A 20,853-nucleotide genomic window follows, 5' to 3' on the forward strand; every position below is an offset into this window, starting at 1 on the left:
TTATTTCTCTTTCTCCCAGCATTCCTTGGTGCCCATAGTTCTTTTTCTGGGGTTGAGGTATCATGTATTTTTCCCCTCCCATGGTAACGTGTCTATTGGCATCCTCCTCCTTCAGTTTATGTATAGGCAGTGATGCTGGTGAGACTTTATGGGTGTAGCTACTGATAGTTCTAGGAAACACAATCTCAGAACAAACGTTCTGTTCCTCCAACTCTTACTTCTGAAATGTTTCTGAACCTTGGAGGCAGGAGTTATTTCATACATCTAGCTCTTGGGTCTGGGATCCACAACTCTACATTTTGATCAGTAGTAGTTTTCTATATTGGTCTCTGTGGCAAAGAAAAGTTTCCTAGAAAGAGGGTATAAGGATTCATATTTAGATTATAGTTAAGGATTATGTTGCTTTAGTAAAGTGGTGGTTGAAGTATACACACACATACACACAAAACAACTATTAAAGAAAGGGGGCAGGCTGGAGAGATGGCTCAGTGGTTAAGAGCATTGCCTGCTCTTCCAAAGGTCCTGAGTTCAATTCCCAGCGGTGGCTCACAACCATCTGTAAAGAGGTCTGGCGCCCTCTTCTGGCCTTCAGGCATACAGACAGAATATTGTATACATAATAAGTAAATAAATACATATTTAAAAAAAGGAAAGAAAGGGGGCATGTATCGGAAAGAGAGCAAAAGGAAGTACATGGGAAAGTTTGGAGGGAGGAAAGGGAAGGTAGGAAATAATGTCATTATGTTATAAATTATAACTTCAGAAAATAATATAAAATATTATATATATATATAATCATAAATATATTTTATATAGATTAAATAAAGAGAAGAAGAAGCTACCAAAGCCAGGCTTCCAAGCTTACTATAATGCTACATATGCTGCAATATCTTAATCTCAGGATGAAGAGAATAAAACAAAGCAGAGGTGTTGAATGTGGGTTCCAGAAGTGGGAAACATACTTATTCTCAGTGTCAAAAGGAGCGCCTCCTCAACAGATCAGTGTGGACTAAACAGCAAATGATAATCAGCTCAAGACAAATAACAGAGATAATCATAAACATTAACACATAAATCCCTGAGGAAACAAGCAAGAGTATGTGCTCAACCTCGGGAGGGCACTCTCTCTGAGAGTACACAAAAAGGACTAAATGTAAAAGAAACAAAATGATGTTAGACAGCCTCACAATGTGAAGTGTCTGATTCAATAAAAGTCTCAGGAAAAGCACAAAGGTCACAAACCAGCTCACCCAGCTCAAAGTATGCAGAACACAGTAAAAGAAAAGGAGTAGGAAAGAAAAGACAATGCGAATTATAACACAAAGAGGATACAATGTTTAAAATGAGGGAAGTCACCCAGAAAAAAGAAGAAAGAGTATTTATGTTTGTCATTGGGGCTGGAGAGACAGCTCAGTGGTTAAGAGCACTGGCTCTTCTTGTAGAGGACCCAGGTTCAATTTCCAACACCCACATGCCAACTCACATTGTCTGTAACTCCAGCCCTGGAGGATCAACGTCCTCATACAGACTTACCTATAGGCAGAAAACCTATGTACAAAAAATAAAAACACCAGGTGTTGTGAGACCAGAGGCCAGATCCAGAGACCAGGTTTAGCTGGCAAAAGATACAGAGAAGAAATTATTTTGTTTTTGACTGAATGCTTTGTGCTCTCTGATCAATGCGTCTGGATTTTATAGACAATGAAAAAAAATCTTCATTTTCTGAGTTTTGCTTTTTACAAACATAATTCATTTTGTATACATTATTATCTACCAGGTAAAAGAAATACATGCTTGAATTTGTATCTCAGGTAGAAACACTGAAAAAAAAAATACCAGCAGTTAAAATTGAAAACACTTGATACCAGTGTGGCTCATCTACAGGAACCACATTTTGGTGGTCACTAATCTGGTTATTGTTTAAACTCAAGCACCAAAAAGCTTGTATTATAAATTTACTTAGCAATATTATATACTAAATATCACAATTTGCTTGCCTAATGCAAAATGATCGAACAAGGGACAAAAAAAAATGCCTGTCAATTTTCAACTGTGAAATATTTCTTTTAGTAAATGATATCTCTGAAAAATACAGAGGACAAAATACAAGTGAGTTAAAGTGCAAATAATACACATTTGCCTTTGTAATAATTCTCTGAAGGGATGAATACTATATCTAAAACTTAAGCTGGGTATGGTGGTACACGCCTTTGATCCTAGGACTCAGGAAACAGAGGAAGGTGAGTCTCTGAGTTTGATGCCAGCCTGATATACAAAGAGAATTCAAGGACAGCCAGGGCTACACTGAGAAACCTGTCTCAAAAATAACAACAAAATATATGTGGGATGTGTGTGCATTATATATATATATATATATAAGAATATATATAACATATATATATACATATATATTCTTTTCATAGCTGTAGGCAATTACAATAGTGCAGTCAATTTATTTTGGGAATTTGCTATCCAAAATTAACTCTACCCACAAAACATTACAGATAAGTATTATAACCCCAGGATTTAGGATGTGGATGCATAGGATCCAAAGTTCAAGGTCTTCCTTTGTGAGACAAAGAATTTACTCAAGCATGGGTACATGAGATCCTGTCCGAAAATAAAATAAAAGAAAGAAAAAAAAATGCAATTAATTCTAAGGAAATCCAGACCTTACCTCCTCACATTCTAATTACTTATTTTGTTATGGTTACAGGTTTTTAAAAAACTCGGTGAACATGCTATGGAGTTTCTCTTCAAACACTAAATATGTGCTTATAAGCAAAAGATTTTGCATTTCTGGAAATCCATGAGGTGACCATTAAGAAAATTTCCAAAAATGAATCATTTTAGCAACCCATATAGAGTCAGTTAATGAGCAATTAATTCTAAATGCTGGAGAGAGATATGGTTTGTATCTGCAGGCAGGAACCTCCTCTATCTGACAGAAAAAAAAAAAAAAAAAAAAAAAAAAAAAAAAAAAAAAAAAAAAACCTCTGACACAGGTGGTGCTTTGGGAAGCTGTGACTAAGTGCATGGCAGGAAAGGCTTTCCATGATCCCATTCCAGTTCTAAAGAAATCCTAAGTCTTAAATCAATGATGGTCCAGTAGTATATTAACAATTTACTGGTCCTATTAAAAATGTTTGGTGTATACAGAAGTGTTTTCAGACATGTAGAAATAATTGCAAAGCCCCCACTCCCACCACAGTTCACCGACACCAACTGGTTGAGCAAACTGAAGGAGGTACACTCTTCCTCCAAAAGATATTTTAATTTGAATATAGAATACTCTTTGAGGAAAGGAAAGAGAGAAGAAGGGAGGGGATAACTGTTTAGAAAAATTTAAAAAAAAGGTACTGTAACTCAACCCCCTGTAATTACTACATTAATCCTTTCAAATATCCTGAGTTTGTTTGATGTGTGATCTGCATTTTATTTCAGACAGATTTCTTAACAGCAAATTGTTTTCCATTTTCATTTGTAACCTGTGGTGACATAAAGTGAACCGAGTTCTATAAATTACCATGGAAATTGATGAAGCCAACAGTTTGGCGGAACAGAGCCCCGAGGATATGACAAGCACAAGGAAAATAGGAAGCTTGCAATTGCAGATCCAAATTGGAGAACACCACATTGGAATTGCAAATTCCTTAATACTAAAAGTGGACAGCGCCTATAGCTGCTTCACCCAATAGTTTTGCAAGAAAATTAAAATCAGTCACTCTGTTAGCACCACTACTTGAAACTTGTATACCCTCAAGCTGTAGGGTGCTCTTCACCCGAAGTGCACATTGGGATCATCCACTGTTGATTGCTGGTGGCTAGTCAACATGTCTGAGTCACTTTAAAGCCTTTCTTTGAGCAGCATCATGACCAGATGGCTTAATGAAGCCACTTTGTCTGAGACCATGACTAAGTGCTGCTGTGGGGACAGACATTTTGTCACGGAATCAGAGTTAACTTTTTTTTAAAAAAAGTCTCTGCCACTGAGGAACCCTGACATGCTCTATTTGCAAATCGTCTGCATGAAACCAGGAAGACAGAAGTTCTGAAGCTGCTGGCTTAGAGAAAATGAGGATGCAATTAAAAAGAAAAAGGTTAGGAAAAGAACATGCTGAGAATTGAAAGCAAAAATCTGAACGTGATGCCCCAGTCTGCTCATAAGGTTCTTCTCGCAGTGCAAAAAGCAATCTCCAGTCCTCTACTTGGCCCAGCCTCTGCTGTCTTCTCTCTCCTGTTGCCTGCTCTTGTGTTATTTTTTTTTACAACTCACTGAAATAGTAAGAATTTTGAGCATTCAAAATCTCTGCTCTATTACTCTGATGATACTCATTATCCCGAATTGATTTGTTTCCCGAGACCTCTGTTGCATCTTTCCTTTAGTTTTCAGCTCTTTGCCAGTGGTTCTTCCCCAATACTATGTTGTTTCCACCAAGTATATTAGCAATCTTTTCGGGAAGACCCGGACCCATACATTAATCTAGAATGATTCTTGGGAGCACAAACACACTTAAAAAGGAGGAAAATTTTTCAGTTTGTTTCTTCATTTATACATGGAAGAAGAAACAGGGAGCTTTTAAATCATGTTTCATAAAGATCACTGAATTGGAATGGAAGGAGACCGTGGGGATTTTCTAGTTAACAGTGAAACATTATAATTTTGCACATAAAGAAGTTGTGGCCCGAGGAAGAATATGATTTACTGAGAGTAGCCCCAATGGTGTTAGAACTAGTCGGTATAAACTCTCAAGTCCATGAACCAAAAGCCCTAGTGATACAAAGTATCTGTACCAAAGACAAACTCTTCCTGGATGATAAGGACCAAGTTCATTCTCCCATTTCCACTGTGACTGCTCTTGAGCATCACTCTTGGGTTTAGATGGCATCAAACTCTCATTATTTGAAAGCAATCATATAAAATACTCCACTACGCATTAACCTCCCTACAAGGACATTTTTATTTGCTTTGATAAAACCAGCCCCACCTGTCTCTATGCCTCATTAGAAACTGACACTAACACAAATGCCCATTCAAACTGAGACCTGAGATCAGCATGTTCCCAGTTAAAAAGTGGAGGAAGACCTAAGTGGGAAAACGAGTCTCACATGAGGCAGGGAAGGGGCAATTCTGACTTCTGACCCATTCTGGAACTATGATTAAACTTTCACAATGAGAAAATACCTGGATGCTGCCTGGACCAAGAGCTCATTGTACTCTAGAGACACAAGACAGGTAAGAATTTCATGGCCTGGCAGACTGAGAAATTGTACAATAAGACCAATTTAAATTCATTTATAGTCTTAGCCAGCAAACCTTGTGATACTCAAAAATTACAGACAAATTACCCAAATTTGTTTGGACAAGTAATCCATTTATAGGTGATCCAAAGCTAAGGAATACTATTAGGGAAATGGCTATTCTAGAGCAGTTCTGCAAACTGTAATCTTGTTCGTGCTAGAGTTAAAGCAAACAAGCCTTTTCAATCAGTTATCAACAACAGGAACACATCCATTTTCTCTTAAGCCTGGTGGTTTCAGAAAACTCACTGAGTTACCTTCAATAAGATGAAAATGGTGAGGGGGAGGAGCAAGCAGAAAGCAGGGTGTGCAGATCGCAGGACTCAAGAAGGGTCTGTGCAGGTAAGTTTCAATCACCAACCCGACACAATACAGAAACACCTGGAAAGATAATTACAATGAGAAATTGTGTAGATTAGATTGGCCCGTACATTTGTCTGGATGGCTAACTGTTATGGGAAGACCCAGTTTAAAAGGGGGTATCATCGTTCCCCGAATTTAAATCCTGGGTTTTATTTTTAAGACATATTATTTATTTTATTAATGTGTTTGTACACTGGTGTGCAGGTGCCTAAGAAGGTCAGAAGAAGGTGTGAGATCCCCTCAAGCAAGAGTTAGTTATAAGCATTTGTGAGCCAACCGACGTAGGTGCTGTGGACAGAACCCTGGCCCTTTTCAGGTGCAATTCCTAGCCACTGAGCCATCTCTTTAGTCCTGGTCCCAGACCTTATGAAAAGAAATGAGCTGAGTATAAGCATCTGTACATTAATCTATTGTTCCTGCTCATGACTGGGGAATGTTGCTGCTTTGGGTTCCTGCTGCCTCGGCTTCCCCTCAGTGATGGACTCTAGTCTGGAAATATGGGCTAAGTCAAACACTCCCACAAACTGCTTCTTGTTACCGTGTTTTGACACAGCAGAGTAAACAAAACTGGGATGGGTGTGATAATTCTCACCTCATTTTTCTTTTTATTTTTCGAAAACATGAGCACTTATTTTATTGTGTGCATAGTGATAAAATACTTGAAAGGAAAAAAAAGCACTTATTCCTTAAAGTCACACAAAGAAACTCTCATAACACATGGAAGGAAACTAAATATATTCAAAAATATGTTTAAAATATTGTAGCTAAATCATACCGGACCAAAAAAGAAACATTTTGAGCAACAGTACATATAGTAACTGCGATATGTTGACACTCCAAAAACATAGAACTCAGAAAGTTCACAGTGATACACACGGGCAAAAGGGAAAGTGCAAACCACTGTGAGTGCTGGGTGCAAATGCTATGCTGACTTCCTTCTTCAAGGTCTACCTGAGCTAAGCAAACAGCTGATGAAGGGACGTTTCTCACCACACACGTTTTTAATGCATAAAAAGGGGAAGCAGAAGAATTACAGTGCCACACTAATGAAGTGATGGCTCTAGACAACCATCAATCCCCTGAACAACAAAAGACGCTCAGGTTACTCTGGGGGTGGAGAGGTTCCATGAAATATCCCTGCCCTAAAACTGAACCTGAATTTGATCAACTCCTTTAATTCAAATGCCTTTGAGAATAAATACAGGTCTCAGAGGAGCATGTAAAATGATAGCACTATAGTAAAATCAGCAGAATTCACAAAATGAAAAATCCTGCAGTTCATCCTGGTTTCTTCAACAAATAAATTACAAGGAGGAAAAAAAAAAAGGACAGGAAACACAGCAATGGATTTCAAACGCGTGTCTTCAATTTGTAGCCAGGTAGTGTTATTTTAGGAGAAATTATTGTTTTAGAAAATGTTTACAGTTTTCTAAGTAGTTACTTTATAAGGATGCATGCAGCCCCACTCTTTGAATACACTTGAACCCTAGTGTTAAGTGAAAACTCTTGACGAGGAAATGAGATCGATACAGATACTAATTGTTGATGCCGAGGTATGTCTACATAGAAGATCTGGCATAGTACCCTGTCTAGTTTCATATGCTAACTATTACACTAAATTAAAAGGCTTCTTAAGGTGTTCTGCTTTATCACAATCTGATTTTTATAGCACATCTGATTCATTTTAAATAAAATAAGGAAGACCAGAACTGCAGAGATGATTCAGTGTTTAAGAGCTCTTTTAGCTCTTACAGAGGATCCAGGTTCAGTTCCCAGTATCCACAGAGTGGCTCACAACTGTCTCTATACAATCCTCCAGTTCCAGAGAATCTCACACACTCTTGTGACCTTGGTGGGCAACAGGGGTGCACGTGGTGCACAGATGTGCATGCAGGCAACACAACTGTACACATAAAATAAATAAACATGAAGGATAACCAGCGTTTGATTATAAAATGATCAGAGGTTACCTTTCTGCTGCTGTTTATAGTATCAGTCGTTTACCCATTCTTCCTCTACCTAACCTTTCTACTAGTTTTTACTAGTAATATAGCAAAGACAGCTGTCATTTACAAAGTATCACTTATGCAGAAATTAGTTGAAAAGCAAGTAAGAACTATCACTGGCTTATGACAGTTATTTAATAGTTTGTACTTTGTGCTTGATGTGTCTTTTCAGGTCTTTATAATAAACTTCAAACCATCCATCAATTAACTTAGAAGAAGTACCACCACTCTGTAAAGTTCTGTGTGTGAGTGTAAATATCAATGGCTCAAGCACTGGGCTGAGCTCCTGGTGTTCAATTGAAGAGAGCAAGGAGAGAGCATATGAACAAGGGGGGGGGGGGGGGGTCAAGAGCATTATCAGGAAAACCAGAGAGAAAAATGACCCAAGCTAGCGGGAGTTCATGGACTATGGACAGACAGCTGAGGAACCTTCATGAAACTAAACTAGGCCCTCTGAATGTTGGTGAGAGTTTTGTGGCTTGATCTATTGGGGAGGGGGCCCTGGAAGTGGCACCAAGACCTATCCCTATTGCATGAACTGGCTTTTTGGAGCCCGCTCCCTATAGTGGCATACCTTGCTCAACCTTGATATGGGAGAGGAGCTTGGTCCTGCCTCAAGTGGGTATGCCAGACCTTGTTGACTCGCCAAGGAAGGCCTTACCCCCTCTGAGGATTGGATAGGGGTGGTGGGAAGGGAGGAGGTGAGGGCAGAAGGAAAGGGAGGGGGAATTGGGGTTGGTATGTACAATGAAAAGTGAATTTTTCTAATTAAAAATGAAAAAAGAAAAAGAAAATCAATGGCTCAATACCTTGGACTTAACCTATTTTTAGATACCAGCCATTCATGAGTCTACATTTTCCTGGACTTATTATATTACAAACAATCCAAAAATTACTTGGAACCTTCCTTGGTCTACATAAATCTTTATTGGACAGATGGAAGGAAAAAATAACTGCAAATCTTTAAATTTCTTTCAGCATGAACATTCTTTAAATATTTTTCATTGAACTAAGTTTAAATTGTTGGTCTTGGTGAAAAATACATGTGAAATTTAAACTGTTACTATTATTGTGATCTTAGGCAGGCAAATAGTAACATGGAATATGTTTAAATACTCAAAAATACAATAATCCAAGGGCTGTAGATGTTGCTCAGTCATGGAAGTACCTTCACACATGCATGAGGACCTCAGTTCAACGCCAGCACTTATATAACTATGAAGCAGGGTAGCACATTACAGAAACCCAGCTAAGGGGAGGCAGAGATCACTGGGACTTATTAGCCAGCCAGTCTAGTCAAACTGGTGAGCTGCGGGCTCAGTAAGAGACCATGTCTCAAAACATAAAATGGAAATAGATTGAGAAAAACAGACAATATCAATTTCTCACGCACATGCACACAAACCCATGCACATAAAATGTGATACATACACACAGTGTGTAAGTCAGACATGATGCTGTCCACGTGAAATCTCAGAACTCAGAAGGTTTAGAATGGAGAATCACGAGTTCAAGGCCAGCCTGAACTTATAAAGAGACCCTCCTTCCTAAAACAACAATAAAAGGTATATAAAAACTTATAAAATAGGAAGACAACTTTCTAATTTTATACCAGGAGTCAACAAGCTCTTTCTGTCAAAACACAGTGAATTTTTGAGTTTTCAGACCATAAAACCTCTGCTGTAGCCATTTACCCTTGTCATTGGAGTATGACAGTAGCTGTAGAGAATTGTGAACAAATTATAGTGACCATCTTCCAATATCCTTTATTTATGACACTGAAATTTAATTTTATAACATTTTTCATGTATATGACATAACGTTGTTGCTTTTTCCTCTTGAGCACTTTGTTTTGTTTTGCTTAAAAATGTCAATATTTTTGGTAATTTCACACATGAGTATAACATATTTAGATCATATGTACTGCCTACCTCATCCACAACTTAGCTTAGGAGCCCACCACCCCTGCAAGCTTGGGTCTTACTTCATAGCTTGACCTGGCCTAGAATTCCCTACATAAACAGACTGGCCTTGAACTCATGGCAGACTTCCTACCTCCGCCTCCCAAGAAAGAGCTTGTACTACAAGGGTGCACCACCAAACTTGACTAGGTCTTTAATGTTGTTCAGTCACTTTAAAAACGTGAGGTTAGAGGGTCTGGAGAGACAGCTTAGCAGTTGTTAAGACTGTGTATTCCTCCTTCAGAGGCCCCAAGTTGGGTTCCAAGAACACACCTGCCTGTAACTCCAGCTCCAGAGATCTAATGACATATTCTGGTCTTCATAGACAGCTGTGTTCTTGTACATACATGTACTCAACCACACACATACCTGTAATAAAAATAACTGTTTAAATGTAAGGTTAGTAATATGGCTGAATAGTACAGCATACACCTGAGTGTGTACAAGGCCTGAAGGATCCACACACAGTACTGTCAAATAGCCAATAGTCATAATGTAAAAGCTAAATTAAATCACATGGAAATAGACAGTGGTTTGAATTTAGCCTTATATCAGTTGCTTTTCTGTTGCTGAAGTGTCAAGAGGTGGGCAGGTTGCTCCAAAAGCAATTTAATGAGGAACAGGGTAATTTTGGCTTAATGTCCCAGGCGGATGCAGTCCATCATGACAGGGAAGGCTTGAGAACAGCCAGGGAAAACATGACCATAAGAGCAGGATGCAAAGAGATCATACTTTATCCAAACATGGAAACCAGAGGAAGAGAGAGAGAGAGAGAGAGAGAGAGAGAGAGAGAGAGAAAGAATGAAGTATGGTGAGGCTAGGAAACCTCAGAGCCTGCTCCAGTGACAGGCTTCCTCCAGTATGGCTCTACTTCCTATAGGTTCCATCCCCTTCCCAAACACCACCATCAGCTAGAGATCACATGTTCAAATGCCTATGCCCACAGGGGACATTTCTTACTCAAGCCACACAGGTTTGTAATTTGGCAATATTTGGTTACCCCAAATTGATTTCTTGTTAATTGCATTTTGTTTCTTGGAGCCCAATAGAAACAGCCATCTTTACATGTTTACTGCTAAGGGAAAAACATGTTACATGGTTATAAAATCAGAAACAAATTAATGCGAAGGATCTTTGGTATAATTCTGAATAGAAGTTTTTCTAATAGATTGCAGGTATTTATATGAAATGAGACTTGACCTATTAAAAACATCTCTAGACAAAATTCCAGCTATAAAGCAGCTACAAGGGACAAATGCTAACTTAAAGAAATTTTAAATGACTTTATGCAATTACCATGCAGTCAATGGACAGGGAGAACATATTTATCAATATTTAGGTTCTCTGAGTGCCAAGTGGAGTTGGTTAAAAAGATTTGAAGAAGGGGAGAAATTGTCAGATGGGTGTGTGTGTGTGGCAGTGAGGGACGGATTGGTGCATATTTGCATTGAATCCTGACATGGGAAATGCAACCAAAGAAATTCCCATCCTCTAATTTAGTAGCTGTAAGAGTGCAGAGAAAATTAAAATACCATGAAATTCAGTTCCCCCTAATAAAAAGTGAAAAAAAGGAAGTAAGATGAGAAGATGACCTTGGAGGTAACAAGTGCTCAAAAAAAAAAAAAGCAATTTAATGCCTTCTCTGAAAATTTGCTTGCAAATAGTTTGAAGACAAAGTAAAATCATATATTTCAAATGCCTGAGTCCTTAAGGGTCTAAATCAAGCATGAAGCTTTGTGTGAACCTCAGATGAATTTAAACACTAAGAAAAATGTCAAGGTTATGCCCCCAATATTTTATTAATCAATGCCAAAATTATAAAATAGCTATCATCACCTCCAGGTGATTGACACTGCTTCGGATAATGTAGCCATTGTGTAAAATTCCCATCTCATACGCCACCATCATCTGCCTCCCATCTCTAGCATAAGGACTGAGGGGATAAGCAGCCTTCTTTGGGTACCAACAATAAGGAGACAAAGCAGAAATCCAAACCCAGTTTTACTTTCAAACTCCAAGGTCTCCTTGTGTTTGGGGCAGAGCAATAGTTTAGTTCGCTGACCCATCACTGCCCATCCAGGCTCCTAGATGGGCAGAATGGCAAGGCATTCCAAACAGACAGCAGCTGCAACCATGCACACTCCAGAGACGCGCTCGGCCCAGAGTCTAGCTCTCTACCTGCCTGCAGATGCCAACTGTGGTACTTGTCAGGAAATAAAGATGGGGAGATCATGGAAACGCAGCTCATTAGCTAGTTAAAGGGCGGGGGCTGCTGTCTGTGGTTTACTTTCCAATCCGTATCCCTAGAGACAAATGTAAGAGTAGAGGGTAGGGAGTCCAAGTCTGAATTTGAAATCTATGCTTTTTACTTGTAATTAGAGGCGTGATTTAGACGTTTACTTTGCCTTAGTGGAGAGTGCAGACTCTAATTGGCAAGGGACTGATGGAGGAAGGTCATTGGCTAATAAAGACACTGCCCTGGCCCATTTTATTGGTTAGAGGATAGGTGGGAGGAGAAAACAGGACAGAACGCTGGGAGGAAGAGGAAGTGAGGTCAGAGACTCCACAGCTCTCTCGGGAGCAGACGCCTTAGAGAGAGACGCCATGCCCCGCTCCCGGGATGAAGCTCCGACCCAGGATGGACTAGGCTAGAATCTCCCTGGTAAGCGCACCTTGGGGTGCTACACACAGATGATTATAAATGGGCTAAATTAATATGTGAGAATTAGCCTAGAAGAGAATGGGCCAGGCAGTGTTTAAATGAATACAGTTTGTGTGTTGTTTTTTCGGGGCATAAGCTAGCTGAGCAGGCAGCCGGGGTGCTGCGGACGCAGCCCCGCCGCTCTTATTACTTCATATGGCGCCCAACGTGGGGCTCGAACCCACGACCCTGAGATTAAGAGTCTCATGCTCTACCGACTGAGCTAGCCGGGCAGGCAGCTGGGGTGTTGGGGACGCAGCCCCGCCGCTGCCCTTATTACCTCAAGGGACCTTGGAGTTTTGACATCCAGAGACTTGACAAAGAAAGCTCCACAGGAGAGCTACAAACAATTCTCCAAGCACCTCTCACGCCCTCCATTTAATTGATGAGGATGATTTCCTCCCTGTAAAAAGACAGAACTGCTGTCGTTTCTCCTGCCTATGTTCCTCTACACAACAGGATACTCCAGGGCTTCATCTCAAGACATGGAAAGTGGACCAATGTTAGCAACCTCCAAGGCCTATGGGTTGACTAGTAGGAAAAATGTGCTTACAGGAACATCTCTAGAGGGCCAACCATGTGAGAAGAACCACCCATGTTTAGAAAATTCAGAACGGAAAAGTCTGAGCCTTTCCACAACAGAGCCTCCAAGCACTGGAGACATTTCCTTGATGGAAAATGAGCTCTCCTGTTAACAGAGTGAAGGAAATAATAAATTACACTTTCATAGACGTTTAGTATTTTCTTTCCAGCACTTCTATATTTCTTGTGTCTTTCTGTAACCTCAGTGCTGCTTCTACATGTTCTTACTTGTACTCTCCCATCCCATCACAGTGTACCATGCCAGACTCCAGGGAGCTGGTTCAGGTGGCCAAACCACTTGCCTTGAAAGTCTGACAGCCTGAGTTTGACTCCTGAACCCATGCTTTTATTTTTTTTTATCTTGTTTCTACTCTTTGAGATTATGTCATTTCTCCCTTCCCTTTTCTTTCTCTAAGTGCTCCCATATGTCCCTCTTTGTTTTCTTTCAAATTCATGTCTAATTTTATTAATTGTGAGATTATGTCTCCTGGTAATGTCAGAAGCTACACACATGAAGTCTCACCAGCAGAATTACCTAGACATGAGCTGAACAAGGGCAACAGACATGCCAAAGTAGACAGGGGAAAGCCCATGGAGTCTGCACTTTTGTTTTCTTTTGTTTTTGTTGCTTTATTTTGTTTCAAAATTTGGATGTAGTGGCTTACATAGTAGTCCTTGCTCTTCTGTAGCAAACTGAAAAGTAGAGACCAGGCATCAGCAGGGACTTCAGCAGGCATGCAGTACACAAAAGTAACAAGAGAAACCCATGGCCTAAAACAATGAGGAGAGGATTGACTGGCCTACAAAAGTCCTCTAACTTCTACATGTCAGCTCTGGCATGTTCTTATCTGCATTTACACACACACACATACAGAGATAATTTTTGTTCTCCAGTTCTCCTGGGCACTTTAAAGGCAGAACAAAGTGGGTCCCAAGAGGAGTAGATACATCTAAAGCATCTAGGGAGGCTTATTTTGGCCTCAGGACAAATTAACAGCTAAAAAACTAAGGGTTGGGAAACCCTAGGATCATTGTGCATAGCATGAGCAGGTATCTAGGCCGTAACAAAGTATACTGAGTATAAGTCTTATTTACTCTGACTTCCTCTACAACCAAATTAACTGCCCCATTCAAAAGCCATTACTCTAAGCAGATGGTGTGAGTGACATTACACAGGCCATTCTGACTTCTCTAACAGTAAGTCTTTGATTATTCTGAAGTGACTTGAACAACAACAAAGAAATGCCAGCAAAAAGTCATCGGCAAAGGGTGTTTCTGGACTCTGTGGGTCCTGTTAACCCAGAAACGAATAGGGTGAAGAGCATGTTCATTTAATTCCTTTTTTATCTGTTTTCATATCAAAGATCTCATTTATCTTATTAGAATTCAAGTGAAGTTCTGAAAAGTCTTGGAAATGCTTTAGTGCACATGTGACTTTGCCCAGAAAGATAGATTCTCCTTTTACAAAACACCAAGTTGAATAACTCAACGCCCACATGTGGTAAAGGTAAAAAAGACGATCTCTTTAGAACATGGTTTTCTGAGTTCTTTTTTTTTAAAAGATTCATTTATTTATGATGTATATGATATTCTGTCTACATAATTTGCCTAAACACCAGAAGAGGGCACCAGAGCTCGTTACAGATGGTTGTGGAGCCACCATGTGGTTGCTGGAAATTGAACTCAGGACCTCTGGAAGAGCAGTCAGTTCTCCTAAGTGCTGAGCTGTCTCTCCAGTCCTGACTTCTAAATTCCTATTCTGGCTTATCCCCTCCTTTTTCTGATGTGATTACTTCTAACCAACCACACAGAAAAACCTGCCTACCACCTCTCCCTGAATTGTGTAAGAGGTTTAGAGGACTTAGAAACATGAGCATGGGCTCAAATTTGTGCCACCAGTGGGTTCTAAATGCACCTCCCAATTATTTGCTAAGGATTTATGCAGCTGGGAGTTATTATGGGTCAATCATAAGGTAGCCTTACATATTAGCTGTGTAATACTTTCAGTAATTAAGAATAAATTAATATTTATTACAATAGTCAGTTTTCTCTTGCTAAATCATAAAGGAAAAAGTGTTGATTTAACTTAGAGTTCTGGTCCAGGGCTTGCTTCAGGTGATCATTTTCTTGTTGGCATAGCATCAAGCAAAACATAGCACAAGGCAGGGACAGGTGCTGCTCTTTCTCCATCTTCTCATAAAGCTAACAATATTTAGCCAGGCGGTGGTAGGGCACGCCTTTAATCCCAGCACTCGGGAGGCAGAGACAGGTGGATCTCTGTGAGTTTGAGACCAGCCTGGTATACAAGAGCTAGTTCCAGGACAGACTCCAAAGCTACATAGTGAAACCCTGTCTCAAAAATTCAATAGATAGATAGATAGATAGATAGATAGATAGATAGATAGATAAAGCAAACAATATTAAAATCATGGAGCTCAACTCTGATAGCTTAGTCTAATCCTAATTGTTTCTGAAAGCCCTCCCCAGGACCATGTAACAAATACTATAGTAAAATGAAGTCTCTTTCTCTGTAATCTCTCATGGTATGGTTTAAATTTCAGCCCCATAATGCCTAGGAAGACACCCAACTGTATCCAAATCATATCACAGCAAAAAAAACAAAAAAAAAACATCCATTCCATTCAAGCCCATGGTGCATTGCTTTTCTGAAATTCATATAGATGCACAGACACTGGAATTGGTGACATACCAAAAAGGGAAGGCCGTAAGTACTAACTTCGATTGGACGAGCTATGACACTACTGAGGATCCCCGAAACCCTGGGTCTCACATTCAGGGTTCACATAGATTAAGTCCTAAACATGATCATGATTTTAAAATTCCAATTTTATTTTTCAAAAGACAGTTAAGTATATGTGTGTGTGCCTGCATATTTTTATACTTTTACAGTTCTCATTCAATCGCAAGACATATGTGAACTGTAAACCAATGCATTCTACAGTATAAGAATTATTTCATCCTTTAAAAAGTTCCTTCCCATTCTGAGAACAATTGGGTAGCTTTATGATTTTTATTTCATTGCCTCCGTCAAGACTTTACTGTGAATTTTTAAACTAATTTAAATCACAAATATAGTCTATGTAGTCAGATAAAAAGTGTTAAAAAATAAATAGAATGTGCCATTGCAGTGATTTGATTTGAAATATGAGTTACTGCACGATCAAAGCCACTACCAACAGGAGAGTGTTTTCCAAGAAGTTGCAAAAATTGTGAGCCTTTTTCATTTTGAGAGATTTGATAAGAAATTGATTTTTCCAAAAGCGATCATTTCATTTGGCTTAAATGTATCTCCTCACTGCAAAAGGTAAAACAGCGGGCTAATCTATTGTTGCACATCAAGTTTTGCTGCAGAAGTGAAAATATTTCATAATTAAAAATGTGATGCTCCATATTCTGAAGAATTCATTTATTCTCTACCACAAAAGCAAGTGAGAATAGGACTTGGCCCTCCACAGTCTTGCATAAGAGTTTGCTTTATATAATATGTTCTTTTACTTAGCATTTTCTATTTTAGAATACTATCAAAAGGCCTTAGCAGGGTCCATACATCCTTATATGATCTGGCCTCACTCTTTATCCCAACACCAGCATCATCTCCATTCTCCCTTTGCCTGATTTTCATTGCCAGTTGTGCCTCCTTTACCAAAACACACCCCAGCTACAAGGTTTTTGCATTTACTGTTCCTATGCCTGATGTATTTGTTTCTCAGAAGGTCACAGGGATCATTCCTTCCATTAATTCGTCTCCCTCAATCAATATTAGCTCAGAGAAGTCAGGCACGCTGCTGTGAAAAACCTCCATTCTTTGATCTCCTGTGCTTTTCTACATAGAGTAGATACTAGAGGGTTTGAAGTGCCTAAATATAGGTCATAATGAGGCATTAGTGGCAAAACTTTATCCACAATTCTCCCCAAATATCAGGGATGATTTGACATCAGCTCTTAGTCTGGATTTGGAAATCTGGTGGAAACCATTAGGTATAAGGCAGTATGTAGACCTTCAAAATGGCCAGAACCTTGAGAAACTGAGGCACAAGGTAAGAGATGATGAGTATCCCCACGCTGAGAGCTGCTCACTGAAAAACATCTGGGGATTTCTGCAATAAGGACTTTTGGAAAGACCTTCCAGTTAAAAACATAAGGAGCACAGATGTAGGGCATATGAGAATAGAATTCAGGAAGAAATTTGGAAGGCTACCCTAATCATATAGGTGAGTCACGATAAGAGTTTGGTCTTAGGCAGTATGACACAGACTAGTAAGGAGGGCTTGGCATGCTAAAAAAATATTTAGCAGAGTCTACTATTCTATATCAATAACACTTTTAGCCATTTAATGTAATTTATGTGTTAATATAATTTGTTTAAAAGAAGAAAAGGAAAGAAATGCATGCGGAAAATTCAATATCATTAGACAATTTACTGCACTCTTTAAGAAACAGAAGGTAGACTGCAATACTTTTACTAGTTGTGGCTGCACATGGAAATTGCCCCCACAAGAAAAATAACCAAAAAAATGTTTCTAGAGCTTTCTAATTCCCTTGAGACAAATAGACCTGAAAAGGCCTGTGAATAACACACGGGAAATAACTGTAAACAGTCCATAGGGAATCTGACGAGGAGAAGGCTATGCACAGAAAGATTAATATACAGCTTTAAAGTCAGATCAATGGCATTTTCCCTAGACTTGAACACTCTCTGGTCTTCGTTTCAATAGTAAAACTGAATGATGGAGCATATCCTTCTGCCATCTGACCACATAGTGATACTGAGTTATATCCCAAAGAAGGAACTTTTAAAGTGCTAGATAATTTTCTCAAGCTTAAAATAATTTCACAACCAACCAATAATATTTTACACAAATAAACTACTTTGTGTAAAGAAAAGCCAAGGGACACTTTATTAAAACGTATTTTCTACTATACCACAGATACTCTGTTTACACATTTAAAGAACACACTAACCGCTTTTCCTAGCGTGACTAAATGGCTTCCTTCTTTATCCCACCTCACCTTCCCCTGAAGATTGCATTAAATGTTTGTCTCTCAGCTCACTGTGGAGTACAGCCAGTAGGAAGTCTGGAGGGATGCTGCAGGCTCAAGGAGAATGAAGTATTAGGAGTGATGGATTTCCAGGAGATGGTGAGAGTCTGGGCAACTCAGCCAAGGGTGCCATTCACCAAAAGTCCCTAGAGTAGAAGTGTCCCCCAGTTACCAAGGTGAGGCCCCCATAAAGAGTCTTCACCACTGCATACTACTGGGCTGTCCCAGGAAAGCCAGATCCTCTTCTCAGAGGCCCCAATCACATTCCTGTTATGACTTCCTCTAAATTCCTGTGTTGTACAGTTTTCCACTTGCCCGTGGGATGGCAGCACTCATGGTGAGAGCCACGCTCTACTTGCACTACCTCTGTGTATTTTTAGTGTTCTCTTTTATCCTTTTTAGCAGTTAAAATGTCTTCTATCCAATTTTTTTCTATTCAGATTACTGGACTGTGTGTGTTTGATAATGTTTCACATGGAAATCTATCTATTTTTCAGTTTTATGAGAGTTAGGAAATTAAAACTCAGGTATACCTTTTAAAAAACTGAAATTTGAATATGCAGGCTCATTAATTCAGGAGTCTGCTAATGAGAAATCATCCGAAAGAGTCAATTGTACACATGTCCAAATGTTTTTGCACATGTTTTCAGCCAAGGGAGGAATCACAGAAAAGGAATAAGACCAGTTCACATTTTAAAAGGGGCATATTGAAGTATCACTAAGTGTTAATAAAAGCGAAGTATTGCAAATAAGTACAGTAGAAAAATGTTGCATAAGCTTGCATTACTAATGAGAAAGGAGACCAGGGCAACTTTCCATCATCTATCCCTTTAACCTATACTTTCTGTGTTCCTTACTGTGTATCACTCACTGATATGCCACACACTCTAGAATGTGCAGTCCACAACAACAAAGATCATTCATTGTCTTATTCATTGATGTATCCCAAACAAGCAGTCAGCGGTCAGCCCATGGCAGGTACTTTGCATGTTTGCTATATTCTTTCTTTCTTTAGACTCCATCCTCCTCTTAATCTCCAGCCTGGACAGAGTCAGATACAGCTGCTACCACTCCCGACTCAAATGACCAACAGCTAACACATTTTACTTGCTTTTCAGTTTTACAGTTCCACTTTTTTTTTGAGAAAACATCTGATTGATGCTTTTTTTTAACAGAACTTGCCTCAAGTTTATTTGTAAAAACAGCATAAGCTCCTTATCATCTGCAAATACTGTATAGATTTTCACACCAGTCCATCTCTCTTCACATCGGCAGACTGAGATCTTTTTTATGGGGCCTTCACAGGGGCCTGGGCACCTTTGGGAGCCTGAGCTGCAGCTGAGGCCTCTGCCTTGGCTTGAACCTTGGGCTTTGTTTTTTGGAGCCTACGACCCCTGGCCATGTAGCTTCTAATCCGCTTCCCGAGCTTGGGGTGAGCAATGAAAGCGAGACAGGTGAGTTTGCTTTGGCACCTTGGGCTTCACCACCTGGGGCTTCACCACTTGTGGCTTCAGCAGGGCCTTGATGGCCTCCTCACGTGCGCTCATGGCCTTTGCATTATTTGCCGGCATCTTCTTCAGGCCTTTCTTGTTGTGCTTCTTGACAAAGCACATGTTCCTCAGGAACTTGGGGTCAATCCCCTTGAGAGATTCGTATCTTTGTGACCGGGGTTTCTTGATGCCGTTTCTGTGCCATTTCCGGGACTGGTTGTGTGTGGTGTGGTTCTTGGACTTGGCCATGGCTGGACCGTAAAGTGCGGCTCCGGCCTGATTGATGCTTTTCACCTCATTGCTAAGCCATGTTCCTGAAGCACAGACTAACCCCTCATTTGCACACACGTGCGCGCACACGCGCGCGCGCACACACACACACACGTGCATGGGGGGTGGAGAAGATGCAGGTACAATATCCTCTCTTGCATCCCATTGAGAAATGTTTATGAATGAGTCAGAAAATGTTTTGAGTCACTAACACAAAAGTGTTTATTCTAGCATTATTTTAGTGGGAAAGTAGAAACTGTATAAATAATTTCTTCATTTAGATCCACACATTAAAAGTGATGATATCTGTTGTGGGCAGGTGTTCATCACCCTCATTTATGTTATTATTGGATATAAAGCAAGACAAACATTAAGATTTCTCTTGTGTGGATTTTGCATATAAAATTTTGTGCAGGATTTTACCAAAATGTTATAGTAGTGGTTTTTGGGGGTGGGGATTAAGTCTTATTTCCTTCTTAAAATTCTTAAATTTTCTGATATTTTTACCTTTATTAATAATATATATAATAAATATACCTTTCTTGCAACAATCAAGTAATGCTTATTATGGTCCACCAGAGAAAACTGAAAAAATAAGAATGGACACTGAGGAAAAAGTCTCAGCTACTGAGAAGCCATCATTATTTTAATAATAAAGATGAGTCACATGAATTGAATAAATTATTATAGTTTAATATGTGAGCAGCAAAATGATTCAAAATTGCAAAAGTTGTAAAGAGTTATTTAAAACTCAAGTTCATAATAATTTTTAAAGATCACTTTCAGAGAATGGTTAAGGAACCAACTCACTATCTTGAGAATTAATAAAACAAATGTCAGCAGTAAGTATTTATCCAACATTTCTTACAGGAGTTATACTACTACTTAATTATACAGGAGAAGGAGAGAAGTGTGTCTTTATGAAGATAGCTGAAATAAATGAAAATAAAAATGACAGCATTAGAAAACACCATTTTATAACTGCCAATGAATGATTGATACGTCATACAGGCATTAAACATCAATAACTGCTAAGAGTAAAGAAAGAGAAAGATAGGCATATACCTCCTTTAATTATCCTAAATACCTCATATAGTCTTGCCAAAGGGATCCAACCT

General features: G+C 39.3%; 1 long non-coding RNA gene and 1 other non-coding gene across 2 annotated transcripts in view; both read right to left on the reverse strand.

Annotated features, from left to right (window-relative positions):
• LOC121452118 overlaps window positions 1-20,853 on the reverse strand; it is a 287,483-nt gene that overhangs the window by 110,420 nt on the left and 156,210 nt on the right. Inside the window, exon 2 of the long non-coding RNA XR_005974814.1 lies at window positions 5,559-5,682. This is a non-coding gene — a long non-coding RNA (uncharacterized LOC121452118). The remainder of the gene's footprint in view (window positions 1-5,558; window positions 5,683-20,853) is intronic.
• Trnak-cuu lies at window positions 12,493-12,565 on the reverse strand. The gene has a single exon. It is a non-coding gene; the product is annotated as a tRNA-Lys (tRNA).

The sequence above is a fragment of the Microtus oregoni genome, unplaced genomic scaffold, assembly GCF_018167655.1.
Source record: "Microtus oregoni isolate MIOR12 unplaced genomic scaffold, Mior012 000009F_ref0000495, whole genome shotgun sequence".
Classification (NCBI taxonomy): Eukaryota; Metazoa; Chordata; class Mammalia; order Rodentia; family Cricetidae; genus Microtus; species Microtus oregoni.